The 21455-nt window shown below is 38.9% G+C and overlaps 1 protein-coding gene across 2 annotated transcripts in view; it reads right to left on the reverse strand.

Moving 5' to 3' along the window:
- ebf1b (EBF transcription factor 1b) overlaps positions 1-21455 on the reverse strand; it is a 139509-nt gene that overhangs the window by 87135 nt on the left and 30919 nt on the right. The gene's annotated exons all lie outside the window — the stretch shown is intronic.

Raw genomic sequence — 21455 nt, forward strand, 5'->3', positions numbered from 1 at the left:
CTCTCTCTCTCTCTCGCATGTGATTCATAATACAAAAACACTCAAAGTCATACTAAACACATATAATCTGATCAGCCTTATAATGTGGATTAGTGCATGACACACATCATCATCTAATTTAGCATAACTAATGGTTTGAAAGGTCTCCAATTTGCCGCTTAGTCTTAAAGGCAGTTTTACATAAAGCATACACCCTCAGACTTGAATTGAAATGCTTGTTATCCATAAAATTCAACAAAATGTTAAAGCTTTTGTATTTTTATTTGATGTGGAAATAGATCATTTAACCACAGCAGCTTAAAGTGCAGGGACAAGTGTAAACGGCTGTGGTTTTCCAAACTGGGGTGGCATGAGATGGTGCCAGGTTGCCCAGTTTTATGATATTCTATAAAATACATTAATTTATCATAATTTCTGTGTATTTTACTTCAATAAAATAATGCTACTAACCAACAGCACTACACTGGATCATTTACAGTTTTTCTCAATTGCTAAAACACTAAACCCCAATCTCTGAACCAAATTCATAGCGGCCTAAACCCATTTGTCAAATCATGCACTCTTTTTGCAAAATTCTAAACATAAACTTCTCACTAAAACACACATTTCACACTGTAATGCACTTGTTTTATAAATGCTAAACACAGGCAGGCAAAAGTTGAACACAACTACAACACCATAATCATCAAGTAAATACAACCACTCAAAATTGTACACACTTTTATCTAATGGTATTTTTTACCAATTGTGTGGATTGGAAACAGACTGAGAGGCAGATGAAGAGTATGAGGAAGAAAAGGACACCAGAGACGATGCAATTGGCAAAATTTGCAGTTGGATTGCAAATTGGATTGCTTTTTATAAAATGCAAGTGCTGCTTACAGTAATATTGAAAACTTACTATTACTTGCAGTACTTACAGTAAAGTATTTACTATATTCACTGAACTAAACTTGTGATTACAGTAATATAGATTTTTAACAGTATTTTTCAAGTGTGTTGTTATGTACAATAAACATATTTTTCTGTAAGCAGATGTCCTGGATGTTGTGTTTTCCATTTTTTAAAGTAGTGTCTAATGGATGCTCTGTAGTGTTTTATATTATAGACTTATGTGTTTATGATTTGAAAGCTTAGTTTGATTTTGAGTACAATTGAAAAGGTTTTGAAGGAATTGTTTGATTTGGCTGGAAGAGTCGGGGGTTCTGTAAATTTAGTTTGAAATTGGGATTTGTGTTTAAGGTTTTGAGAAAATGAGTAATGGTTTCAAAAAATGTGTTTTAGCAATTCAGAAAAACTGTAATATGTTTTGTTTCAATCAAATTCTAAGTTTGAGATTGTGAGATTGAGATAAACATGGTGGCTCTGTGATGCTTTCAAAATATAGCATGTGTTTTATAAATCCATCTAGACTAACATAGCCGCATTACCATAACCAGAGAAGATCTACCTCACCAGTGGCAAACAGGAATATATGAAGAGTTTCGTTGCAAAACGAGATAATTCCGTTTTTTAACATTTTTGTCAAAACATGTTTATTATTATGTTATCATGTTATTATTTTGTTTTATGGTGCTACTGAGCTGTATTTTTTAAGTTATGAAGGTTTAAATCAAAACAAACCAAAAATGCACAACCAAAAAACGAGATTTTGAAAAAATAAAAAAATAAAAATGTGAAAAATTTAAATAAATAAAAAAACAGAGTTATCTCTCTTTGCAACGAAACTCTTTATATTTACAAATCCTGTTTAAATAAATCAAGTATTTTGACTCAATTAATGCTACAAAATTAGCCTTCAGTTCTCTATGCGTTTTGCCATATTTTATTACCAAGACAGCAAACGACTCCGGGCCAGATTCGCACTGGATCCGCAGCTGCTGACTTCGGCCCGGTGCGAATTTGGACCAGAGTCGTCTGATGTCTGGGTAAACCAAAGATAAAAAAGATGAATATTTTTTAAACAATTTCACCAAAAAGAGAGCAAAAACTTTACAGATTCTGTGTGGGTCTGCTTACAAGCTATGAAATCGCACACTCAACACAAAAACATCACAAACACGTGGAGTTCAGATACAGTAAATCAAAAACAAACTGGCAAACGCAGGCCTCTGTTAGACAGTGGGACGATCTGCGCTAAACAAAAGCGAGAGGCCAAAGCCTAGATCATACTTGGCGAAACTTTGACGTGTTTGTCATCTGCAAACTATTTTTTTTTTTTTTTTGGAGAGCCAAGAAAACAAACATTTCAGAGCAGCCATTTAACTGTTTGCCATTAGTGAGAGCGAGCATAAAAAGAGAGCGAGAAAGATGAGAGAAAAACAGAGAGTGTTATTTAAACCAGTCTGCCACAAAACACAGCGATAAATAAACCCATTGTTGGTTTTTTGCTTTAACCCGAAACAACAGGAGTGCACTGTAGAGACGCCAGAGAAAGGCTAAATGCTCTTTGTTTGAAGAATGAGGAGGGAGACAAAAACACCAAGTCATTCTTTGGTTTTTGTACTGGTAAGATAAACTGTACTGAAACATGTCTTGTTATTTCTTTGCAATCCACTGAAAGAATAGAAACAAGTCTGGCACCAACTGTTTTACTGTTTCAGACTTTCTCTCGAAAAACAAATTGGTGAGAGAATTCGACTCAATGAAACACCAACCATTAGCCATAACATTGAATTGCAATCTCTTGGAGCTCAATAAGAGGACTGAATGAATTATATAGAAAAAAATACTTTCTGTACATTGGGCATTTCTTAGTGTGACTTAATCTGTGTTTGTTTTATTGTTTGGATCTTCTGCTGATCTACGGCAAGAAAAGATCTTCACAGCAGTTTAATAGAAGTAACAAAAAAGTGCAATGGTATTATACAGGGGGCAGTTCTAGACCCTTTTTAGAGGGGGCGTCAGCCACCCTATCTGTCATCTTAGCCTTCCTAAAATTAGTCTTAATTATTCTACCAAACTATCAAATATATTTTTCAGAAGTGACATTTTAATGAAAAATAAAAACAAGTTTATGAGGCATTTAATTTGTTTAGCTGTTCTGCGCATGCGTCGTAAACGCCAGTGGAAGCTCATAGAAGAATAAAAGCGTCTTCCAAATGCGTGAATGTAATATGACGCTAACAAGAATATAACGTTTTCCAATGTGCCATTGAGAAATTTTTCATTCATAATAACGTCACCTGAGTTTAACCCACAAAATTTCTGTAAACACCGCCATCACACACTGATACACACAAACAAACACCTGGCATGTAACCCAGTGCACTTACAAATTTTCTATATGAAACACACTAATCAGATAGACTATAAACAACATTTTTAAATGCTGGAGAGGATAGCAAACAGGTGGAGAAAGAGTTAGAGAGACTGAAGGTAAGAGATGATGAATAAAGTGTATGTAGCAGTTTCATAGTCATGATACGTGTTATTTGCCCTAATATAGACCCCTTCAAGGTTTGTAAACATTGAATGACTATCGGGTGCACGCGCAGCATGGGGTCAAACTGTTCATACCATCCAGGCTTTATAATTTAATCTTACAGGGCTGAAAAATGATGACTTACCTCAAATGAAGTGAGCACTACAACTGCAAGCCTCTTTGACATTTGCATTGTTCCAGTCTGCACGTTAATTGCTTGTAGCCGCAGATTTTGTATTTTTTTGTTTTTGAGATTCTGCATGAATCGCGAAAACTTAACGGAAGACCTGATGCGATTTTCACAGCCCACGACGTAAGTAGGCATTTTTGACGATATCTGCTGTAATGACTTTTCTGACCCCGACATGCGCAGTGGGAACCGCCTGTGACGTGAACCGTGAAGGGGTCTATAAACATCATTTCATTATTTATGTTGTTCCAAAACATAACGACTTTTAATTTTCCGATCAAGAATCAAAGGGGTATTTATGATATATGATTGTATGTATGATTTATGTCAGTCATATTTAGAATCAGTGCACGTTGTTGTTAGTAAGTTGATGAATCGGTTTATGCAAGCTACATGCATGCATGTTAAAACTGGAAAGAAAATGTTTTATTTATATAATGTATAATAAGAAATACAGCATGTTTTCATATAAATTGTTAGTATTCCTAGAGTAAACTTTGACTATACATATATAATTCAAGATACAAAATAATACATAATAGTAATTAATAACTTTTATACCTTTATAGCTTTTTAAGAGCTGTTTGGAGTTTTTAAGAGTTACTAAAACTGTGTATTGTTTTTTTATTTTTATTAAGATAAATGAAAAATCATAAGGGCTTGGAACTTTATAAGAGAGTAATATACGTACACTGTAAAAACATAATACACTGGATTCACTTAAAAATATAGTTTTTTTATTAAAATTCCATGTAATACTTACTTTAAAAAATGGATGCAAAAATGATGCACTATATTTTTAAGTAAATCCAGCCTTTATTTATTTTTTTCAGTGTAGCCTGCATGAATTTTTTAATATGATAATACTGGTCTCAATACATAAAAAGGCATCAAAATGCTCTCTTCACATCATCACTGAGGGCTAAGCCCCCCTAAGAAGAAATCCTAGAACCGCCTCTGGTATTATAATCACCTTGACAGTTACTCTATACCTGTAAAGTATTATAGAGTAAGCCTACCACGTGTAGAAATGTTTATTTATATCATATACAAATGATTAAATAAAGTCATTCAGTTTGTTTATGGTGGTCATCAATGATGACAGTGTTTTAGTAGGTTCACACTACTGCCTGCTACCAGATTTAGGCAGCATGTGGACATAATGAGGCAGGTAATTGGCCGAGCAGTATAAGGTAACAAAGAGGTGCATTTTGAGCCAGGAACACATGAGTCGATTTGGTTCAGCGGTCGTTCAAAGACTTGCAGCAGAGCTTGAATGCGCTGCACTGCAGAGAGAGCTTTAAAATCTCCCTCTGGGCTAAACCGTAAAAGCTGCATGTGCTTTTAATTAAACCTATCATACCACAAATATAAAACAGTACTGATCCAGTAACCACACTGTTTTTGCCAGGAGGAAGTGTGAACTCTGAGCGGGTGGAGGGAATAATGACACTGATTTTATCAAATTGTTTAACAAAAAATTCATGAAAATACCGTCATCATAGACTTACTCTCATGTTGTTACAAACCCGTATAAATTTCTTTGTTTGATGAACACAAATGAAGATATTCTGAGGAATGTTCAGATCAGAGGTCCCATTGACTTCCATAGTATTCTTTTTTCCTACTATGGATGTCAATGGGGCTTCTGATCATTCCTCAAAATATCTTTATTTGTGTTTATATTTAAAATTTTTACAAAATAATAAGTTATATATATTTTTTGCAGGTTATCAACTAAAACTAAAGCTTAGCTGAATCCTAAAGGCACGTCAGATTAGGATTGGATAGATGTTTTTTTGGTTGACCCTGACATGTTATGATCTGTAACGAGCTGCATGTTGATACGGCAGACTCGTAAAATCTGCAGTGGGATCTGAAATGTTCCCACACAAATCATTTCCCCCTAAATAGTCTATTTATGTGTTTGCCCATCACATGGTGCATCGAGCGGGGCTTGACTGGGCGGCACTGTCTCTGGTGATGCCGGGTAAATTGAGAGCCAACCAAGACACAGATGTTACAGGGTTTTGTATCTGTCGCCAACATTTAGACTCTAGTTTCAAGATACATGGAGATTTCCCACAAACAGATAAAACAAAGAAAACACACACACACACACACACACACACACACACACACACACACACACACTACAAAGAATGGTAAGCGAAGGTCAACGTGGTTGATTTGGGGGGAAATGCTGTTTCTCCTGCCTTGCACACAGCACAGGTTTTCCTACCATTGTCATCTGCAAGATTGATAACAGACTCATTACAGCCAAGCAATTGTCAGCTTTTCCGGGACAAATTATAAAAAGAAACAAAAGAAATCCACACACCCTCTCATTGTAACCGAGCTCTAGCGGTTCGCTCTCGCTTGATTCTTTCTCTCGAGAGCGAGGAATGTTGGCATGGTGAGGAAAAACACATTGCCGAAAAAAATTCACATCCCATGTTAATGTTTCCCGTAGTGTCAACACATGAAGGAAACATTTTGAATGCTCTCGATACATTTGAAATGTCTTCTGTTATGTCATCTCTCTTTTGAAGTCCAAAAGATTCAGTCCAAATTTGATTGAGTCCAATTTTGAGATTATGTTTGTCTTAAGTAAATATTTAATTGTATGAATTCCATCGCATTAGAAAAGACATTTGTAAACAAATGATGTATTTCAATTGCAATTACTTTAAAGGGACACTTCACTTTTTTTTAAAATATGGTCATTTTCCAGCTCTCCGAGAGTTGAACATTTGATTTTTACCGTTTTGGAATCCATTCAGCCGATCTCGGGATCTGGCGCTGGCACTTTTAGCGTGGCTTGGCGTGGTCCATTGAATCTGATTGGACCATTGGCATTGCGCTAAAAAATAACCAAAGAGTTTTGATTTTTTCCTATTTAAAACTTGACTCTTCTGTAGTTACATCGTGTACTAAGACTGACGAAAAATTAAAAGTTGCAATATTCTAGGCAGATATGGCTGGGAGCTGTGCTCTCATTCTGGCGTAATAATCAAGGATCTTGCTGCTGTAACATGGCTGCAGGAGGCGCAATGATACTACGCACTGCCTGAAAACAGTCCCCTGCTATTGAAAGTAACCAAGGGGATTATTTTCGTGCAGTGCGCAACATCACTACACCTGCTGCAGCCATGTTACAGCAGCAAAGTCCTTCATTATTTTTAAAAAGTGAAGTGTCCCTTTAAAGGGACTGTAAGTAGGATTTTAAGTGTTTTATTAATCAAAATCAATGTCTTTATTCATGAATATGTCTTCGTTGGTGTTAAATGACCTCTGCCAGTGATCTGACTTTTCTTTGTAAGCTTAGAATTTCTCCTCTTTACTTATATTGAATGGGTAAGTCCAAAGAGGCTTTCATGTTGTTCCGCCATATTGATAAACTATAATAGCAGAGAGGGACAAAAAGCACTAGCCTACCAACGCGTTTTCATTCAGAACACGTGAACCATTTGCAACGGACAAGGAGATCAGTGAGTACATAACGGCTACCGTAGTTGCAACACGCATTTGGAAAGGCGAGGCGCTAGAGAGCACTGTTCGTTTGAATGCAAAATACAATTTCACCACTAGATGGTGGTAAATCCTACTTATTGCCCCTTTAAATGAACTTATTAGTTCAAAGGTGATTTTGTATACAGGCAGGTTCACACAGATGTCCTAGCAGAGCAAACCACAAGTACTTCACGTTTAAGTACAGTAATTGTGGACATGTTCAACTATTGTTTGAAATCAAACGGTGTCCATATTCTTTACATTAATTTACATTCAATCGTTTAGCATACGTTTATATCTTAAGTGAGCATCTTAAGTGCCAACAATAAGCATAGCACATCAATGTTGTGATGTTTTTCTCATTTTAAACCCACAAGTCACATGATTTGAAGTGATCTAACTCAATGACCTTCCTTGATTTTTAAGTGTGCTTGGGACCACAATATTTCATACCTGTATTGTTTGATCCAGAACAGGCACAAGTATTACAAATGTGGGCCAAATAAGCAACTAACTCTCTATGTTATTTCTTTGCTTCGACCCTGAATATCACCCTTAACACATGCTCTTTGTCAAATGATGCGTATGGCATTGTGCCCAGTAGGGCAGAGCCTAATAAAGTCTCTGCATTGTACAATGGTATAAGAGCCTGGCATGATGGATTGAGTCGTGGGGAAAGCGAGAGGTCTGCTGTATATCATCTACCTACAGTCAGAGCAAAAGCACAGGCAACCTACTGACAGCTTCATTATTTACTGTTACTGTTGGCCATGGGAATGCAAAGAGCCTCACTTACATGCTTTCTTGAATTATTGTTGGATTTTTTCTAAAGGGGTGAATCCAGATATGGGATTAATTATGGGTTTGACTCAATCAGCCAAAAATGTGACATCGTTTCAAAGACGCATGTGCAGAAATGTGATTTGTGCATTTTGGCAAAGAGGAAGATTTTTAGTTAATAATGACTACAATTTTGCCTGTTCCTCATAACTTTATTAGTTATTTTGTGCTCTGTGGGGGAAATAAAATCATATGGGCCTGACCGATGACATAAAGCTAATTTTGGGGTGTATTATATGTGGAGTTGAGCATCCACAGATGTCCAGGTAAGCATCGTTGTCACATGACCTCACAATACGGACTGTCGACTCGTATGTTTATTTCTGTCTGTCTATTTCTGGATGCTTACAAAACACAAACTACACCGACCCTTACCCCAAACGAAAAAACAGGGGAGGGTTTAGAACGGCAAACTCCCTGGGGGAACGCATTCCTCTCCATTAGCTGATCCGAGCCCACTTCCTGTGGGAGTAGGGCGGCCGCCATAGCTCTTGGAGCCAGGGCCCTCCAGAACAGGAAGTAATCCAGCGAGTAGAGGAATTCATCATTCAGAGGCCCTCCACACATCTGACGACGACATGTCAACGATTTCCCCACCTCCGTCAAACGCACAAACACAAACACACTCCACTTCTTATCTGAGCATGTGTCTGACCTCTGCACTTCTGTCTGATGATAAGGGATTACATAGAGGATGTGCATTAAAGAGGGAGGAAAGGTAATTAGATTCTCCGTCTCTCTTTCTCTTTCTCTCTCTCTGTACGTGCATAAGTCTGTACATGTAAAACGAAGTTCATTTTAGGCCAGTCAGTTCAATCTGCAGACATCTTGGCAATGCAACGATTTTTTGTGTAGGTAATATGCAAGTTTAGCTTCTGTGCATTTGAAAGATCAAAACTGTCAAGATAACATTGACATACAAAAACAAAATCTTGTGTATTTTATAAACTATTCCAGTTAATATGCATGCATGTTCAATAGTAAACAAATGGTACCAAAAAGAGACTTGGATTGAAAAGCGAGCATCCCTCCTGTACAGTATATATACTACGTGTAATGTAGGCAAATATATTTTATGCCATTTGTCACAGGAAGAGCTAACGGATCAACATCCTGTTAGTGGCAGCTCTGTTGGATGACCCAAGCCCCTTTTCCATTGTCACGATTCAAACCTACAACATCTGCGTGAAGCTACCTGTATCACTGCTGTACTGAAACATTTGGAAACAAAGTGTAGCTCGGATAAGAAACATGAAGGCAGCTTTAATGGAAAAATTTAAAAACAATTACGAGATACTTGACTTTGCAAATTTTTGTAGCCGTATTCTAGACTGTTCTAGGTGATTGCTGGGGTGTCCTGGGCAGTTGTTATGGAGTTACTACAGTATAAAATCAGTGTTGTATCAGGTCAGTAAGTAAATTCTTAATTGTATGCAAAATCCGATATCCGCCATGTTATTCTGTCATCTTTTCTCCCTATTTTCCCAAATTGCGATAAACGCCAGTCCGCTCGACAAATCACAGCGCACCATTCCACGTATTGTAAACAATGATGACGCCACTTTGAATACACACTGAATCCTAGTTTTCCTCATCTACTTTGTACTTCGTGATCAACAAACAAAAAAAAGAAATAATACTTTTGATGACATTTATAAACCTGTGTTGTTTCTCTGTAGCGGGGAAGAAACGTTGGAAAAATGCTGGCTGTTGCTTGTTCTCACACAAAAGCATGAAGCTTCTGTCATGCTAACACATTGACCCCAGAGGATCTTATGAAAAACTTTCTATTATTTTACTCGAAGTCAACGAAAATCGAGCAGCACCAAAATATTTTACAGCTGATCGCTGTCAAAAAAAGTCCTGCGACAATGTCCCATGGATGACAGCAGCAATGACAGTGTTCTTAATATGACAAAGTAAGTGTTTTGATTAATGCCATTAATGTTTTAATCAGTGTATACCACTAGTCAACTAAATGAATATAACATAAATGAATATAACATTAAAAATCTAATTATGGATTTGAATTTTTATGTTATTATAACCTAAAGATGCTATGTGAAAGTTTGTAACGGAAAATAGTGGTTTTCATCTTGTCACTTTCTTGGTATTGACCGTTTCAGCAGTAACAACATAAACAAGCGGCTTTCGTGGTTATCACGTAACTTCCGGCAAACTCCGCGAAGAATAAATAACAACAAAGTCCTTTTAAAGTAGTTTATTTATAAATAACAAGCAAAATAAACAACACGTACATTACATAGAAAGCAAAACATTTGTTATTTTCGACGGGGTATTTGTTTAATAATTCAGTTTCAGCAACTAGTCAGACCATTAAACAAACAGAAACCGGAAGTAAAGCTCAGACCAGACGCTTATCGCGTCACCCCACGTGTGCCCGATGAAACGATCTATAGAAAACACGTTTTTATCCAAATTATCAAAATGGATTTATTGCGTTGTGAAACCAAACTCTTTATATACTAGTCCAAATCAAAATTCTGCATGAGAGTCTTGATCCTGGATGTGGCTCTGGTCCCACCATGGTGGTAATAGTAATTGTTGGCTTATTAAACACCATTACCAGACAGCACCATACAACTAAGGTTCAGTCCTAAACCAATATCCCTTAAAACGGCTGTCAGTCTTTAGTACTCGGGTACAGCCAGGTTTTAAAGTACTGTAACCATGACAATAAGTACAGTATAGTAGAAAACTTAGAGGAGTCACAGAACTTTTTTTAATTACCCAACTTTATAAACTCTCACAAAATGTTTGTATAGTTTGTCTGTTGCTGTGACCCTCTGCCGTTGACAGTCCCTCTCCTACAACCCCGATCCTAAGGCCTTGGGAATCATGTGTTTTTGTTCTCCTGTGAAATACATGACGAGTCGGAAAGCTTCACACCCTGTCCTCTGCCATACATTTCTATGCTCTTCCTGACCACCATCTATTATCACCTGAGGCAAACCTTCACACTCTTTGTTTCAAGATCCTTTTCAGCATGCCAAGCCTATTCTTTATGGAATTATCCTACAATGACTTTTATTAATAGGCCTCTTTATTATTGAACTACACCAACAAAGAGCCACCACATGTTAAAAACACGGCCAGAATGAATGCGGTTATTTTAAGTAAGTGCCAACATGGGCAAAAACTCTGTGTCCTTATAATTTCACACAGCAAACCATATGGGCATTAAAAACAATGTTAATGGTCCTTGACTTACATTTTTAGACTGCTAAATTATAGGTCACATGGCTAACGAATGAGGACGCGAAAAAGCATGTTTATTTGGCGGCACTGATTTGCCTACATAACATCCAGCCGCGTACTGACATTAGGGATAAGGCTCTTGCTGAGAAGACTGTCTAAACAAATCATACAGTGTGTGAAAACAAACCAGCGTGTTGTGACTTGAGCTCACGTGAAACATCTCGGTCCCTTTGCCTGTTTATAAAACAAAACCTCCTTCAGCCAGAAACTGCTAGGATCTGATCATCTCTGTCTGCATTACGACCACAAATGCCTGTCATGCCACTAGCGTGTTCTTCGTGAAAGGGTTGAAGGGGGTAGGTGTAAGGGGGCAGATGTGGAGCATAGCTTACATATTGGGGGTGAGTGGTGAGAGTTCCTAGCATGGAAATGTTCCCTCAACCAAACTGCACCAGAACATGACCTAAATTTATGATCTAGCTGCAAAGGTTTGGGACAGATCCAGAAGCCATTGAATACATGCCGAGACATCAGCTGTGACTTAAACCAACAAATCAAAAAGCTGTCTTTGCGAAGACGGGTAAGTTTATGGTTTTGATTTGGGAGGGGACACCATCTTTACCCACATCTTATTAGGTGGGATAAATCAATCAACCAGTTATCATCTCGCTGTTGGATGGCACATAATGGCAGAAATCAGGGCCTTAAAAATAAGACTTTTAAGTCATCTCATTTACCATTTAATAAATGAAGAATTTGGTTTCAAAACGCAATAAATCCACCCTGACCAATTCCGGTAAAAACGTGTTTTCTATACCAAGAAAGTGACGAGATGAAAACCATTATTTTCTGTTACAACTTTCACATTGCATATTTAGGTTATAAAAACATAAACAAATTCTAATCCATAATTTGATTTTCAAAGATTTATTATTTTTTCCACAAAATGCAATAAATCCATGAATTTTTTTCAAAATGCTATAAATCTATTGAATCAATATATAAATGTGCATTCATCTTTGCCATGTTATTTTAATTTAGTTGACTAGTGGTATACACTGATTAAAAAAATAAACATTAATGCCATTAATCAAAACACTTACTTTGTCATATTGGGGCTGTTTACACTTGGTATTAAGATGTGTTTTTATCGATCGGATCACAAGTGGACGAGAGAGACACATTATGTTTACACCTGGTATTTAAATCCGTCTCTTTTGTCCACTTTCGACCGCTTCTGTGCTGAATACTATGAGGGGGTGGTCTGTGAGACGGTGGGCGAGTCTCTCCGCTGTCATTCAAACCCGAGCGGGAGTAATTATGAGTTTATATGGAGGCAAACTAATATTATGTCGGAATCCACTGCTGGTTTAGCAAGTAAACATGCTGCACAGTGTTTTGTACGTGTGTATGTAAGAGCTTTCTCTGAATTTTCAGCGCAACTGATGAAATAGGATCGCGCAACTTTCACACGCTTTCAAAACGAAACTACGGATATGAGCCGCTTTAGTTTTATCAATGAAAGGCTAAAAATAGCGCTGTTCACCGTATGTTCACGCCAGAAGTCAAAAAAGACGTAAAACTTGTGTTTAATACCTCAGATTAGATAAATGGGCGGAGAGAAGGCGGTCGCGCGTGGCTTTTCGAACGCATTCAATCACATGTGCGTTCCGCAACTCCAAAGCGATCCGATCGAAAGTGGTTTCGACTACCTCTGGATGTGGTTGAAAGTGGTCGAAAGTGGACGAGCTCAAAACGTTTTGAACACCGTTTACACCTGGCATTAACGTCGTCCACTTGTGATTCGATCGACGAAAACGCATGTTAATGCCAAGTGTAAACGGCCTCATTAAGAACACTTTCATTGCTGCTGTCATCCTTGGGACTTCGTTGCTGAACTTTTTTGTCAGCGATCAGCAGTAAAATGTATTGGTCCAGTTCGATTTTCATTGACTTTGAGTAAAATAATGGAAAGTTTTTCATAAAATCCTCTGGGGTCAATGTGTTAGCATGACAGAAGCTTGATGCTGTCGAGAAAACAAGCAACAGCCGGCATTTTTCCTTTGCGCGAGTGCCTCTTCGATTTTGTTGGCTTACGTTTCTTCCCCGCCACAGAAAACCACCACAGGTTTATTAATGTCATCAACAGTATTATTTTGTTTTTTGTTTGTTTGTTGATCACAAAGTACAAAGTAAATGAAGAAAACTAGGATTTTGTGTGAATTTAAAGCGCCGGCCTTATTGTTTACAATGCGTGGAATGGTGAGCTGTGATTGGTTAAGCGGATTTATTGCATTCAGCAGAGAAGGAAGAGTGGCGTTTATCGCGTTTTGGGAAAAACGAAGAAAAGATGACAGAGTAACACGGCGGAAATCGGATTTAGCTTAAAATGACAAATTAACTTTTAATACTGACCTGATACAATACTGATTTTGGCTGTAACAATTTTTTTTTATTGCATTTATCACATTTTGGAACCAAACTCTTCAAATATTCAATTCTGATTACATACTGCAGCATACTGTAGACAAGTCGTCGTAAGGAATGCTTATGCTATAAAATATCTGTGAAGTCAAAACCCAATATGTAATCAAAATGTAAGGACTTGCTACTCTTCAGGTTATTTACTTATTAGCAGATCCCACATGGATTATTAAATAAACCAACCAACAAATATTGTGCTATTGTGCTAGCAAACTCAATCACTTCTAGCATCATTCTAGTATGGACCACGAAATATGTCAGTATAACTTGATTTAGCATTGTGTTAGCATCAATGCATTCATGCTACTGCTGTAGCTTAAACAATGTTATTCTTTTAGAAAAGGCCCATAAGCTAGTAGAGGTGAATGAGCGGTGTGCTAAATGCTTGACAGATGGGCCCTGCCTTGTCTCCAATTGACCGTGTGACATCGGCGATGTGAGGCTCGTGTCAGTAACGTGGCGCTAATGGCAGCCTAAGCTATGGTTCCTGACTGAGCAATCTATTAGCGCCTAATCGCCATGGCCATATATCCTGAGCCAACTAGCTTTTCTGTGGATCTCAGTGTGCGTGTGTGTGTGCATGTGTAGAAGTGAAATCAACCATCCTGAAATGGCCATAAACGGGCATCTTTAAAACCCTAGCTCAGTACGGAAAGAGATTTTAATGTGGTCTAATTCCATAAGGGCCTCATTTAAATGTGCCAGAACTATTGATTTCAATTAAAAAAGGAAAACACGACTATTGAAGAGTCTGGCTCGAACACAATTCTCACTCACCACTTAAAAGTAAACGTTTATATAAACAATTATATTTTAGACACCCTAAAATAAAAAAGAAAACGACTTAAGAGGTACCTTAACATCTTCACCCTGTAAAATTTTACCTCGGTAAAGTCTTTACTCTGTAGCTACTCATCATCTGTGATAATTTACAGCTTTAACATTATGACTATGGAATACTTTGATATAAACAACAGCATTCCTGACACAGACCCTCAGGAAAGATGGATGGCTCCGCTTCCGCATATTATCTCGTAGAGCTCTGACATTTGTCAACAGAGGAAATGTAGCCATTTCCTCCAACAGGCCGAGATACATGCGTATCATCGTGTGCGCCTTTGAACTTCTTTATTGTTTGGATGTGATTCTTATCCTCAACTCCTAGGCAGTTCACCACCATTAGAGATGGTCCAGAGAGACTCGAGCACAGGCAGATAATGAGCTTTGCATTACACAGCCTAGTTTAGATATTGGCATAATGGGCCACCATGTCTTAATACAGAGGATTTTTCACATAAATGGCCCACTAGAACATGTTTACTAGGAAATGCTTAAATATTCTATTTCTTTGTACTACATTTTTTATATTAAATTGAATATGTACTCTCAGTGAGAGTTTTAGGATGTTAACAGCAAATGTTGTGCCAGCATGCTAAAAACAGAAGTTGCATTTCTAAATTTGTCTCCTTCAAAGCATCTCCGTTACAGCCATCAAAACACAGATTTTGCACATCTACTGTACTGAAAACAACCATATGTGGCATTTATCACAACGGGCTTTGAAATGTAAACCCAAGCTATAGTTATCCTGACGTATGAGCGACTGGATGTTGAGCCAAAAGCTCTGGGCTTAACCTTCAAAAGGGTCACTCAATAAATTCTGACTAAACAATTTCTCCCGTGTCCACTAATCAATACTGACCGCAGCACACTTCCTTATGCCACTGTGGTGCGTTTTGTTTTATTGCTATTTATTTTTCACTTTCATTGCGTTTTTCATCTCTTCTTCTCTTTGGCTTAAAGAGAAACTGTGGTGTACCCCAGGCGGTGAGCAATTATTGAAATGGGACCCAGGTGGCCTGCCATCGGTCTTGCCACTTGAGCAAGGCGGCAATGCTTTGACGGCTAATCGATTAGTGCTCTCCTGAAAGCAGCGTTGTGACCTTTGACCCTCTGGATAAGGTTCCTGCCTGACAGCTGACATTGGAAGTGCTTTACTTGACTGAATTAGAGATTTTCAACCTTATTTTATTTCGCTGCATTTATTATTCCACCCTCAGGAGTTGAAAGCCTTTTTAATCTTTTATATTAAGCATGTATTTGAACTAAGACAGCACACATTCTACTACTAAATCTTAATCAATGAAGGGTACTTGATGTTGCCAATCGTGCATCTCTTCATAACACCACTAGAACACTCCAAGAGACTTTGAGGTTTGTTCCCTGAATTAAGTAATATGATGCGTTTTGATGACACCAAACCTAAACATGTCATTGTCATTATCCAAGACGAAATCATAAGACAATGATGATCACAATACAAACAAAGCCAAGCACAAATTTACAGCCCATCTTAAAAATTGTCTAATCTTTTATCTACCATATTAATTTGCAAATACATCCAAATATAAGGGAATTTCACACTATGTAAGGGTAACACAAAACAACAGATATGAGATGCAGATAAGCAGATGTATGAATGAAACCAGAAATAACTGAGTAATATTGACATAACACATCTCTACTATTTCACCTAGAGACACATACAGCTCTCATTACCAACATTAAAGACTCAAGAACCATGTTAGAGGTTATGGTACACATTACAATGGGTTAATTTTAATGTAGTCAAGAGGGGTTAAGTTAAATTAACCCTGGACATACAGTAAATCTGTTTTAACTCTAGCTTACAGCTGCAGCTTTATTTACAATGTCTTTGTTACACGTTATATGTACATACTAATAACAGAACATTATGCTAACTAACCCTAAACTTAACCCTATCGTAAGAACATGTTGTTCATCATTATTACTCTGTACTTAAAGGTGGAGTGCACAAGTTTTGGAAAACGCTTTGGAAAAGGAGACGGGCCGACTACCAAAACACACTTATAGCCAATCAGCAGTAAGGAGCATGTCTACTAACCGACATCCTTGCCGGGTTGCGTATGTGTGGGGCGGGTCTTTTATAAAAGAAGGTCCAGATTCTATTGGGGTAGGGGCGTGTTTGTTTAGGTGATTTCAAATATCAACATTGTGCACTCCGCCTTTAAATGTATAATTACACTGTAACAAGAATACCTTAACATGCAAACCAAATAACTTAAGTAAATTAATCAGCGAAATAGTTTTGCATATATTCCATATATCACTCGGACCTAGCAGTAGGCTATACCAACCATCTTGCCTTCAGCTTCCTCATATGCATTTACGATTGTCTCGCAAAAAGCTATAGCAGTACATGTTTGTTGTTTTACAGTCGTCTTGCGTGTTGCCAGGGACAACCGAGATGGTGAATAACACCATCGATCAGGGCAGCTGGCCCGGAGGGAGCAGGGGCCCGCAAATGATAACAATGCTGTGCTCAACGGGACACTGGTCCTCTTTTCCTGGAGCGCCTTGGAAGGGAAGTCGTCTCTCAAACACCCCCAATGCTTGACCACCAGACAGACCTGTCGAGCAGGAAAAGCCCACTGATCCACACAAAAGGGCCCGACGGTATGGCCAGACACATGACCTCATCTCTTATCAAAGACAGGGCAGGAGTCCACAACAAAGATGCTAAAATGAGATGCTAACAGCGTTCCCGTCACAGTTTTGTTAACAGACACCGTCAGTTGGATGATGCTGAGAGAGACGGGTGGCAAGGTTGTGGGTGCATGCATTAAAGTTGGCCCGATGTTGGCAGCTGTGGCCAACTCTAGCCATTCTTCCTTTCATTGTGACTTAGGCTGTTTCTCAATTCCAAGAACACAAAGAACGGACTTGCGTTCTCGTGGAGATCGGTCTTGCCAGGCGACATTGGAAAACGAACTCAGAAGGTCGCGAGAACACAGAACGCACCTGTGAGAATTGAGATGTGTGCGATCTTCCTGCTGGTCACCTGACCTCCGCCACTGTTTTGCCGCAATGACTTCTGGGGCGTAAAGTGACTTCAACGCGCAAGTCTGCACTCGATGCATCCTCAATATCAAGAACACATCCGGGTATTTTCATGAATCCTCTGTACGTGCGTTCTTGGGAATTGGAATTGAACTTCGATGGTTAATGAGAATAGAGTGGTTAATAGAGTTAGAACACAAGGACGCAAGATGACCGAAGAACGCAAATTGAAAAACAGCCATAGTTAGAAGAGGGACATGAAGCTGTACAGCTCACACTGGCACCAAAAGAGGAGGGCACCTTGTGTTCATACCTTGTCAATACGAAATGTAAAAGTATGTCTTAAGTAGTTCGAGGGTGGGGGGTGAAGCTTTTTAGTTGCGGGCACTTGTGGCTTCGTACATAAAACTTAGGCGAAAACAAAAGCACATGAAAAGACAAGAGGAAATAAAAGAGAGCTGTAACCCAGTGTTAAAAGAGAGAGGTCAGCCCGACTTACCACCAGTCTGCTCTCATTTTAGGATATTGTCACCACAGGGCCTGCCATGTAATCGGTGGAAAGCTTTATATATTCTCATTATCACATGGTGGCGGTCAGTTAGCCAAGCAACTGCCTAAGAAAGTGCATGGGTTTGGAGTGACTAGACTGCAGCAATTCTCTAAGAGAAGAGTTTTATCTCACAGAGAAAAGGGGATTTTCTAGACAGATGTTATATAAGCTTGAGGACAACTTGATGTGCCATTTGGAACGCAGTTTATTTCAAAAGAAACCTAAAATGCTTTTCATTGGGTTTTTATTGGATAACTAGTGGGTGGCTATGAATATTATTGTATTTTCACTCCCTACACACTCAGTCATTATTATATCAGCAGTAAGTCATTTCAGAAGAAGAGAATGTTACTCAGTTTTGATGAAAACCATTTTGTTTTCATGTTGTTTATCTGTACCGCCTGCACATCATGATTGGCTATAAAATGCATCTAACATGAACATTATGTACATGATATCAAATTTGCATCCCAGAAAAAAAAGTTTTAACCAAACCCCCCCAAAAAACATAGCACATAAAAGAGAAGCAGATTCAAATAGAAAGTGATGAGCAATGTTCCTCAAAGATGACTGCGGTGCTTGTTGACTGTTAAATATCCAGTGGCAAGGCGGTCCAGACAGACTTAAACAGAGTCCCCCACCCTGACCCAGTCTGTACCAGTGCCTCATTCCTAAATTCCAGACTGGCTCCTCTGTTCCCTACACATTTTAAAAACCCGGTTTCCCCAGTGAAGCCACAGTGCTACTGTAGTGAGACCAGAAAAATTTATCATATTTGAGGTGGTGGAGAGCTTGATAAAACAATTTTGTAAGCTATCTGACTATGTGGCTCCAGTTGTAAAGAATTTAAACCAACATATAAACAGCAAAATGACTGGATGTGGCAGCTTAAAATTAGGTTGCTTTGTAGAAGTCAATGTGATACAGAATTTGTAGCCCAGTTTACCTCCTTCATTGTTTTTTCAGAGTGAAAAGTGTATTCATCAAGAACAATGTGTTATGGAATATAAAACTCTTTTATATGTACTTTAGAAATATAAAAAATATAAAAATGTGTTCATGTATCCATATAAAAGTTTGTATTCTGTATTGTATTCTGTTAAGGAAAGAAGGCACGTTTTATCAAGCTACATCCCTTTAATGCCATGAGCTCTATTCTCCTGGCAACCCTCACCCATCCCTTCCTCCTGCATGTAGTGCCATATAAACACATACACACGTTTAGTCTTGGTGGTGCCCAGATTCTCCAGCACCCCACCGCCTGTCTTAGACAGGCCCGCCGTGTGAACGCAGCCATCCGTTAAATCTGACAAGGTTTGCGTTTTTATTCAGACCCTGCTATTAATAATGGAGTGATGCATGACTGCAAGGTCCAGATCCTCCCCCACTTTTAGATTCTCTCCACACGCTCTAAAGTACTGAAACACTACCTGAGTAACTTCATGGCACACATTATGACTGTTTCGTCCTTCACAATGAAACGTGTGATGCTGCTGTCACCCACAAGCTTCAGCTGTATCAGATTTTACTGTATTAACCACTGCCACTGGTCTGCAGTTTACCCACAAACTGCTTAAGGCATGTGGTGAACGACGGTGGCTTGAAATTTCTTGAGGACAAATTCACCAGGGGCTGGGGTCTAGTTCTGCAACTGACAAATCTGCAAACAGCCAAGTGTAAGGCCTGTCAATCATCGTTTCCAACCATCCCCAGAGGGTTTTCCTCTGCAGCGACCCTCACTTCCTTCAAAAAAGCTAAATGGAGAAAGAAGGCGAGTATAAAGAATTTTGGGGCTATATCGGAGCTACTAGCTTCAGGCACTGGCACTGAAGCTTCTTACAAAAATACACATTCACAGAAACCTCCAGGGTGGAGAATAATAAGGGCACCTCCATGTCACCTTCCTCAGTACAGTCCTCTAAACCTAACTGCAAAATGCACAGGGAAGGGCTACCGAATAGTTGAGATGACACTGTGTGAATATGCAGTTTTTTTAGAAAAAGAAAAGAAAGCTTCTAAAGTGTATCTAGTCTTTCATGACTTTATCATCTCTCTGCAGAAAAGAGAGTGCTATTTTCACATTTTTTAGTGCTAAAGGAAAAACGGAGATTGACAGCTTCCAGAGCATCCTCCATCATACCCTGCCTGGATTGTGACAGTCCATCAATTCCCCAAGGTCCAGCTGTCCCTAGACCCCGGCTGTCATTGCGAGACCAGGCCAATGCCCAAAAGGCTGGTCGTAGACCCCGAGACTACCGAAGCAAGCAAGTGGATCATACCCCTTTGGAGCCTTCCATCAAGCTGGCAAAGTTAACATCGCAAGTGTCACCCCTCCTCCTCTAACTTCCCTCTAAAGTGATGGAAAGGCGGACAGTATGGAAATTAATATCGCGTTGATGGAGAGCCGTCTGAGGAGACTTTATAGAATCCGTTTAAAGTCCTGACAGCACGGATTGGCTCTCAGAACTCTCTGAGCGACACCTAAAAGGCACGATTTCAAAACAGCTCTCCTCGTGGCTGCAAAATACGGCAGAAATATGTACACAGAGTTCTACTAAATTATGTTGAAACAAAAAACACGGCCAGGAATGTTTACCACTTACCAGCCCTAATGAAATTACATGTGCACAGGCTCACACACATGCAGCTTCGCAATGGGAAATTATACACGTCCATTACATTGGGAGGGGCGAGGGACGTGACTGAATCTGTCTATTGAGCAAGAGGGTGGTTGGGTTTCCTGGCCCAACAGCGTCCATTTCATTTTAATGGCATTGCTAATGCAGACGCACCGGGTCAGGCGCTGGGTGGGTGCATGGTGGTGATTTTGGAGCTGTGGGGGGGGCACACAGCGTTCCATTCATAGATACACAGACTCTGAGGTCAGGTAAAGGGAGCGTTGTTCTGGCAGTGAGATATTAATGACTGTTAAGTGAGAGTAGCTCTTTGCATTGGCATCCAAACCAAACCACCGTTCCATCAGCCAGTAGATGAAATACCTGGCCTTTGCCTCCCTTACTAAAAAGTACTGTGGTATTATGATAAAGCTAAAGTACTTGATGTAAGAGAAATTTCTTGTTTATATAAACACGGCATGGTATTAACTGTCAAAACACTGCTACACTCCTGAAAATGTTGGGTTGGTTCCATGGTTGGGTAAATTATGGACAAACCCAACCATAGGGTTTAAATTAATCTGTGCTGGATTGGTTCAATCCAAAATGCTGGGTTGGTTTAAACCATGGTTGGGTAAAATATAGACAAACTCAACCGCTGGGTTTGAATAAACCTGTACTGGGTAGTTTCAGCCTACAATGCTTAGTTTTACTGCTTACTTAAAAGGGTTTTAACCC

The sequence above is a fragment of the Misgurnus anguillicaudatus genome, chromosome 9 (genome assembly GCF_027580225.2).
Source record: "Misgurnus anguillicaudatus chromosome 9, ASM2758022v2, whole genome shotgun sequence".
Classification (NCBI taxonomy): domain Eukaryota; kingdom Metazoa; phylum Chordata; class Actinopteri; order Cypriniformes; family Cobitidae; genus Misgurnus; species Misgurnus anguillicaudatus.